Source organism: Leucoraja erinacea, unplaced genomic scaffold, assembly GCF_028641065.1.
Source record: "Leucoraja erinacea ecotype New England unplaced genomic scaffold, Leri_hhj_1 Leri_1110S, whole genome shotgun sequence".
Lineage (NCBI taxonomy): Eukaryota > Metazoa > Chordata > Chondrichthyes > Rajiformes > Rajidae > Leucoraja > Leucoraja erinaceus.
In genome coordinates this window covers 40,567-48,705 of record NW_026575353.1, presented here as the reverse complement: position 1 = coordinate 48,705, position 8,139 = coordinate 40,567, and the positions used below count along the sequence as shown (strand labels likewise).

At 54.7% G+C, this 8,139-nt stretch overlaps 1 long non-coding RNA gene across 1 annotated transcript; it reads left to right on the top strand.

The window, feature by feature from the left end:
- Window positions 1–3,431: 3,431 nt before the first annotated feature.
- LOC129715314 (uncharacterized) lies at window positions 3,432–7,770 on the top strand. Its single transcript, XR_008726478.1, has 3 exons — window positions 3,432–3,473; window positions 6,623–6,692; window positions 6,952–7,770. It is a non-coding gene; the product is annotated as an uncharacterized LOC129715314 (long non-coding RNA).
- The last annotated feature ends 369 nt before the right edge of the window (window positions 7,771–8,139 follow it).

Below are 8,139 nucleotides of genomic sequence, written 5' to 3'. Positions count from 1 at the left end.
GGAGCTGCACGCAGTGGTCAACAAACACCTTACCCCGAGGCATTTATCAACATTGCTGGGGACTTCAACAAAGCAAAACTCAAGAAATCGCTCCCTAACATCCACCAACATGTCTCCTGCTGCACCAAACACCCTTGACCACCGCTACACCACCATCAAGGATGCCTATCGTTCTATCCCTCGCCCTCACTTCGGTAAATCCGAGCATACTGCGGTGCTCACCCCGAGGTGTGGACAGTACAGAGCTTGGAGGGGGGGGGGGGGGGGGGGGTGCAGAGGAACAACTCCAGGACTGTTTGGAGTCTGTAGACTGGGCAATGTTCAGGGACTCGGCAACGGACCTGAATGAATACGCCACAGTCGTTAGACTTCATAAAGAAATGTGTGGAGGACTGCATCCCTACAAAAACCTTCCGAGTGTTTCCCAATCAGAAGCCTTGGATGAACTACGAGATCAGCACTCTACTGAAGACTAGACACCGGGCATTCATGTCTGATGATACAGTGGTCTGCAAGAAGACCAGATACGACCTTAGTAAGGCCATCAAAAAGGCCAAAAGGGACCTGCTCCAAGCTGGAGGATGAGACGGATGTTCGGCACCTGTGGCGGGTACTGAATGCAATCACCTCCTACAGGGTGAAATCAGGGGGCAGCACATGTCAGCAAAACATCACTCCTGACGGCCTCAATGCATTTTACGCACGCTTTGATAACAGAACACTGATGTGCCTTCTCGAGCCCCCATTCGCTGTGATGGTATTTCGGTCATGGTCACAGAGGTCGACGGCAGAAAATCCTTCAGAGGGGTGAACCCTCGGAAAGTGCCTGGACCTGATGGTTAACCCGGTCGTGTTCTAAAAACCTGCGAGGACCAACTGGCTGGAGTTTCTACGGACATTTTCAACCTCTCACATCTGAGGTCTGAGGTTCCCACCTGCTTTAAAAGGGCATCAATTATACCAGTGCCCAAGAAGAGCAAGGTGACGTGCCTCAATGACTACCGACCAGTGGCACTAACGCTGGTGGTGATGAAGTGCTTTGAGAGGTTGATCATGGTGCAAATCACCTCGACAAAAACCTCACTGCAGTTCGCTTACCGCTGGCTCTCCACTCCTCTGGACCACTTGGACAACAAAAACTCATATGTCACGCTGTTATTCATTGACTACAGCTTGGCATTTAACACAGTCATCCGCTTCAAGCTGTTTACCAAACTCTCAGAACTGGGTCTCTGCGCATCCCTCTGCAATTGGATCCTCGACTTCCTCATTCACACATTCTGTTCATATTGGTGGAAATGTGTCAACGTTGGTAACAATCAGCACGGGAGCACCTCAAGGCTGCGTGCTCAGCCCCTGCTATACTCACTCTATACTCATGACTGCGTAGCCGGTCATAGTGCGAACTCCATCATCAAGTTCGCTGACGACACCACTGTTGTGGGACGTTTCACTGATGGAGATGAGTCAGAATATAGAAGGGAGATCAACACACTGACCAAATGGTGCCAGCACATTAACCTGGCTCTCAACACAAGCAAAACCAATGAACTGATTGTGGACTGTGGAAGGGGTAGGATGGGGACCCATAGTCCCGTTTATATCAACGATGGTGGAGAGGGTCAAGAGCTTCAAATTCCTGGGCATGCATATCTCTGAAGATCTCTCCTGGTCCGAGAACACTGATGCAATTATAAAGAAAGCTCATCAGCGCCTCTACTTCCTGAGATTACAGAAAGTCGGTATGTCAAGGAGGACTCTCTCTCGAACTTCTACAGGTGTACAGTAGAGAGCATGCTGACTGGTTGCATCGTGGCCCAAAAGCGGAAAAGACTGCAAAAAGTTGTAAACACTGCCCAGTCCATCATCAGCTCTGACCTCCCTACCATCGAGGGGATCTATCGCAGTCGCTGCCTCAAAAAGGCTGGCAGTATCATCAAAGACCCACACCATCCTGTCCACTCACTCATCTCCCCGCTGCCTTCAGGTAGAAGGTACAAGAGCCTGAAATCTGCAACATCCAGGTTCAGGAATAGCTACTTCCCCACAGCCATCAGGCTATTTAACTCCTCAAACAAAAGTTTGATCATTAATAGGACATTGCACTTTATCCGTTTATTTATGTGTGTATATATATATATTCATTGGCACATGGTTACACTGATCAGTTCTGTTCTGTATTCATGCCTACTATATTATGTTGTGTTGCAGCAAAGCAAGAATTTCATTGTCCTATCTGGGACACATGACAATGAACTGTCCTGAATCTTGAATCTTTGCCCCCTGTTCCCTGCCCCCCATCTCTCTGAGTCCTGTCCCCCCCCCCCCCCCCCCCAGCTCAGTTTTGCACGATGGTGATGGGCTGTGTGTTTACAGATGGTGGGGTGAGATGGTGCAGGACCACGATGCTGACGACCACTTCTTCTGCCCAGCCTGTGACCGAACCTTCCAGAGCGTGAAGACGTGAGTGCAGGGTGGTCCTGGGGAAAGAGGGGATCGGAGCTGCCGCCAGCGGGGGTGGGTGGGGGGTGGGCGGTGAGGGGAGCTAGTGGGGGACGGCTGGGGGAGGGGGAGTGGGGTACAGCAGGGGTGGGGTGTGAGGGAGGCTCGTGGGGAACGGCTGGGGGAGGGGGGTACAGCAGGGGTGGGGGGTGGGCGGTGAGGGAGGCTCGTGGGGAACAGCTGGGGGAGGGGAGGGGTACGGCAGGGGTAGGGGTGGCTATGGAGGAAGGTTGCAGGAGAACGGGGAGTGGTGGTTGTAGGGGGCAGCTGGGGAGGGTCAGGTACCCCCCGAGGCAGGGAGGTGGGGGGAGGGGAGAGGGTGGCGAGGATTGTTGTGGGAGGAGGTTCATGAGGGAGGGGGCTGGGGGGCTGGGCATGGGACAGGTGACAGGTGACGTTTTGATCCTCTGCTCACTGTGTTGTACCCCTCTCCTTCCCCACCATACCCTCATTTGCCAACCACACGCCTTCCTCTGCCCAACGCTCCCCTTCCACCGCGCGGCATTGCCAGGATGAGGAACCACGAGCGGTCACGGCGACACCGGGAGACGGTGGCGTTGCTGCGGCAACAGCTGGAGGCAGAGGAACGGGAACTGCAGGAGGCTCAGAGTGGGCAGGAGTTGCCACCCAGCTCACCCAGGTATGGGGGCACCCAACACGCCCAGGTATGGGGGCACCCAGCACACCCAGGTATGGGGGCACCCAACACACCCAGGTATGGGGGCACCCAGCACACCCAGGTATGGGGGCACCCAACACACCCAGGTATGGGGGCACCCAACACACCCAGGTATGGGGGCACCCAACACACCCAGGTATGGGGGCACCCAACTCACCCAGGTATGGGGTATTGGGTCCAGGGGGGGGGTACAAGTGAGGGGGGGGGGGGGGGACGCTCTCCAGCTCTGACATTGTTTCCTTTTACCCCCCCCCTACTCTCCAAGAAAGACAGGAGGAAAAAAAGGCACACGGTTAGGGTAGTAACGCAGGACGTGTGTTTGTGTGTGTGTGTGTCTGTGTCTGTCTTTGTGTGCGTGTGTGACTGTGCGTGTGTGTGTGTGTGTTTATGTGTCTGTGTGTGTGTTTATGTATCTGTGTATGTGTGTGTGTGTGCGCGTTTCTGTGTGTGTGTATATCTGGGTGTGCCTGTGTGTGTGCGCGTGTCCGTGTGTCTGAGTCTATGTGTGTTTGTGTATCTGTGTGTGTCTGAGTCTGTGTGTGTGTCTGCGTGTGTGTCTGCGTGCGTGTGTGTGTGTAGAGAGTGTCTCTGTGTATGTGTGAGTGTGGGTATCTGAATGTGTGAATCTGTGTGAGTCTGTGTCTGTCTGTGCGTGTGTGTGGCTGTCTGTGTGTGTGTGACTGTTAATGTATCTATGTGTGTATGCATCTGTGTGTGTGTATGTGTGTGCGTCCGGTGTGTGTGTCTGCGGTGGGTGTGTGTGTGTGGGTGTGTCCGTGTGTATGTGTCTGCGTGTATGTGTCGGTGTGTCTTTATGTATCTGTGTGTGTGAGTCTGTGTGTGTGGGTGTGTGAGCCTGTGTGTCTTTGCGTGTGCTTATGTATCTGTGTGTGTTTATGTGTGAGTCTGTGTTTATGTGTGTGTGTGTGTGTGTGTGTCTGGGTGTGTGAGTGTGTGTGCGAATCTGTGTGTGTGTGTGTGTCTGAGTGTGTGTGTGTGTTTGTGTATGTGAGTGTGGGTATCTGTGTGGGTGCGTGCGAGTCTGTATGTATGTGTGTGTCCATGTATGTGTGAGTGTGGATGTGTGTATATGTGTGTGTATGTTTGTATGTCTGAGTGTGTGTGTGTCTGTCTCTGTGTGTTTATGTTTGTGTCTGTACGTGTGTGTGCCTGTCTCCTATGTGTGTGTGTGAATCTGTATGTGTGTGTCTGTGTGCGAGTGTGAATGTGTGTGTCTCTGTGTGTGCGTGTCTGTCTGTGTGAGTGTGGGTGTCTGTCTGTGTGTGTGTGTGTCTCTCTGTGTGTGTCCGTATGTAAGTGTGAAGGTGGTTGTCGGTATGTATGTGTGGGTGTCTGTGTGTCTGTCTGTGTTCGTGTCTATGTGTATGTGTGTCTGGATATGTGCGAGTGTGTGTCTGTTTGCGTGTGTGCCTGTCTATGTGTGAGTGTGGGTATCTGTATGTGGGAGTCTGTGTGTGTGAGTCTGTATGTGTGTCTGTTTGTGTGTGTGTGTGTATCTGTGTGTGTGTGTCTGTATGTGTGAGTGTGTGTGGGTATGTGTCTGAGTGTGTCTGCATGTATGTGTACGTGTCTGTCTGCAGGGCTGTGTGTGTGTCTGAAGTTGTGTGTGTGTGTGTCTATGTGTCTGTAGTTGTGCGTGTCTGTCAGCGTGTGTGCGTTTGTGTCTGTGTGCGTGTCTGTGTGTGCGTGTTTGTATCTGTGTTTGCGTGTGTGTGTGCGTGTCTCTGTGTGTGCCTGTGTGTGCGTGTCTGTGTCTGTGTGTGCGTGTCTACGTGTGGGGCATGTGTGTTGATGCCACAGGGCAGCGGCCGTCTGTCCCTGTCTCTGCCGGGTTGAATCACACACCGGTACGTATACCCCCCCCCCCCCCCCCCCCCCCCCGTTGGCGATGAAGCATGGCGACTGATCACGCCTGTGTCCTCTCTCTAGGTGTTCACCCACACTCCTGCCAGTCCCACTGACTCCGACACCACCGACAGTGACAGCCAGTCCGAGGCAGAGAGTGGCCAGGGGCAGGAGGGGGGTAGAGGGGGAGAGGAGGGTAGTAGCGGGGAGGAGGGGAGCATTGTAGAGCAGGAGGCAGACAGCCAGGGGCAGGAGAGGGGCGGCAGAGAGCAGGATGAGAGCACGCAGGAGAGGGCAAAGTGTGCCAGTCAAGGGGAGAGGACAGAGCAGGGGGGAGAAGGCAGAGGGGGATGGGGCAGAGGTCATGGTGGAGCAGGGGAAGGGGGCAGAGGCCATGGTGGAGCAGGGGGAGGGGTCAGAGGGCAAGGGGGAGCAGGCAAGAGGCCATGGTGGAGCAGGGGAAGGGGGCAGAGGGCAAGGGGCAGAGGTCAAGGGGGAGCAGGGGGAGGGGGAAGAGGGCAAGGGGAGCAGGGGGGTGGGGTAGAGGGCATGGTGGAGCAGGGGGCAGAGGCCATGGTGGAGCAGGCAGAGGGCAAGGGGAGAGGGCAGAGGAGGGGACATCACACACGGAGTACGCAACACCAGACTCAGTGAGCGGTACGGTGGGGGGGGGGGGGGGGGGTGAGAATTGTTGGTTGGGGTGGTGGGGAGGGTGTGTGTGATGCAGTGCATGCAAGTACAACAGGCAGTGAAGAAAGCCTTCATTGCGAGAGAATTTGAGTTTAGGAGCAAGGAGATCTTACTGCAGTTGTACAGGGCCCTGGTGAGACCACACCTGGAGTATTGTGTGCAGTTTTGGTCTCCTAATTTGAGGAATGACATTCTTGCTATTGAGGGAGTGCAGCGTAGGTTCACCAGGTTAATTCCTGGGATGGCGGGACTGTCATATGATGAAAGAATGGGTCGACTGCTTGTATTCACTGGATTTTAGAAGGATGAGAGGGGATTGTATAGAAACATATAAAATTCTTAAAGGATTGGACAGGCCAGATGCAGGAAAAATGTTCCCGATGTTGAGGGAATCTAGAACCAGGGGTCACAGTTTATCGGCTATTTAGGTCTGAGATGAGGAAAAACGTCTTCACCCAGAGAGTTGTGAATCTGTGGAATTCTCTCCCACAGAAGGCAGTGGAGGCCAATCACTGGGTGTTTTAAAGAGAGAGTGAGATTCAGCTCATAGGGCTAATAGGAATCAAGGGAAATTGGGAGAAAGCAGGAATGGTCTACTGATTATAGATGATCAGCCATAATCATATTGAATGTCGGTGCTGGCTCGAAGGGCCGACTCCTGCAGCTATTTTTCTATGTTTCTATTGGAAGGGGTGATTTGGTTTGAGGCGTTGGCGTGCGGTGGGGAGCAAAGATGCAGGGGGAGGGGGGCTAGTTGGCACAGTGTGGGTGAGACGGGTGTGTGGGGGAGATCAGTGTGAGGTTCCAGGGATGGGATCAGAGGTGAGCATGGGGGGGGGGGGGGGGGTGGATGGAATTGCTGATGAACTCTCTGCCTCTCCTCAGCCCGAAAACCAAAGGGAAAAAAGCAAAACAACAAAAGAAGCCCGTGAAGTGTCCGGAGAATAAATCACAGGTAGGCAGAGGTGGAGGAGCAGAGCAGTAAATGGGAGGAGGGGGAGAAGAGGGGAGGGGGGAGAATGGAGAGGAGGGGATTGGAGGGAAAGGGGGGAGGGGGGGCGGTAATATTGGAGGAGGGGGGAGGGGAGAGAGAGTGGAGGGGTTGGGGGAGATTGGTAGGAGGAGAGGGGAGGGGGGGGGGGAGAGAGAAGGTATGGGGATATTGGAACCTTGCTGTGTCCAGTAACTGGGTAGTGGGGGTGCTGTGTTGGCAGGCCGGGCTGCACTGTGTCAGCTGCGAGCAGTTCTTCCCATCGCGGAACAAGCTGTTTGAGCACCTGCGGGCTACTGGACACGCCCAGGCCGAGCCTGCATCCACCCCCGCCCCACCGGCTGCCGGCAGCCGCACCACCCGCCGCACCATCGCCAGGAGCCGCAACCGCTAGACCTTGCCTGACCCACCCCGGGAGAGAGAGAAAGAGAGAGAGACACATGCCTTGGGGAGAGTGGGAAAATTGTCTGGACCGGCCTCTCCCTGCTGCCCGCCCCCCTTTCCTCTCTCTCCCGAGGGAGTGGCAGGGTGCCGTGACTGGGAGTATGGATCTCCTCTTCTCCTCCACTCCCCTCCTCCTACCCTCTCCTCTCCCCTCCCCTCGAGGCGTGTGGGTTGTGGAACTCCAGAATGTGGATGAATAATAACTTATTAAAGGAGTGAGACTGCCCCTTGTGTCAATCGCTCAGTGTAGCTCTGCCCGGGTGCCAGGCTGTGTCGGAAGGAACCGCAGATGCTGGTTAAAACAGCCAAGACAGACACAAAGTGAGCGGAACAGGCAGTGTCCCTGCAGGGAAGGAATAGGTGACGATGGGCAGTTGGGCCTTTCAGAGCCGGTGTGGTGAGCACAGCTGGGTGACATGGTGGCGGAGCAGGTAAGCTGTTCCCTCACAGCGCCAGAGACCTGGGTTTAACCCCGACTACGGGTGCTGTCTATACCGAGTTTGTACGTTCTCCCCGTGACCTGCGTGGGTTTTCTCCAGGTGCTCCGGTTTCCTCCCACACTCCAAAGACGTACAGGTTTATAGGTATAAATGTACATTTTCCCGAGTGTGTGTCGGATACTGTTAAGGTGCGGGGATTGCTGGCTGGTGCGGACCCGGTGGGCTGAAGGGCCGGTTTCTGCGCAGTATCTCTAAACTAAACTAAAGGGTCTCGACCCGTAAAGTCACCCATTACTTTTCTCCAGAGATACTGCCTGTCCCGCTGAGTTAGACCAGTATTTGTGTCTATGTTTGGGCTCTCAGGCTCCTGGCCCCACACGGAGACTGGCTCGGCAGGGCGGGCCCAGGCCTGGATGTCCAGAGCTCAGGACCCCGAGTGTCATAGTGCCTCATCCACGCCAAAACCACCAGAGATGACTACAGCATGGGCCCATTTATTACATCCCACAGCGCAGAGTGGGGTTACA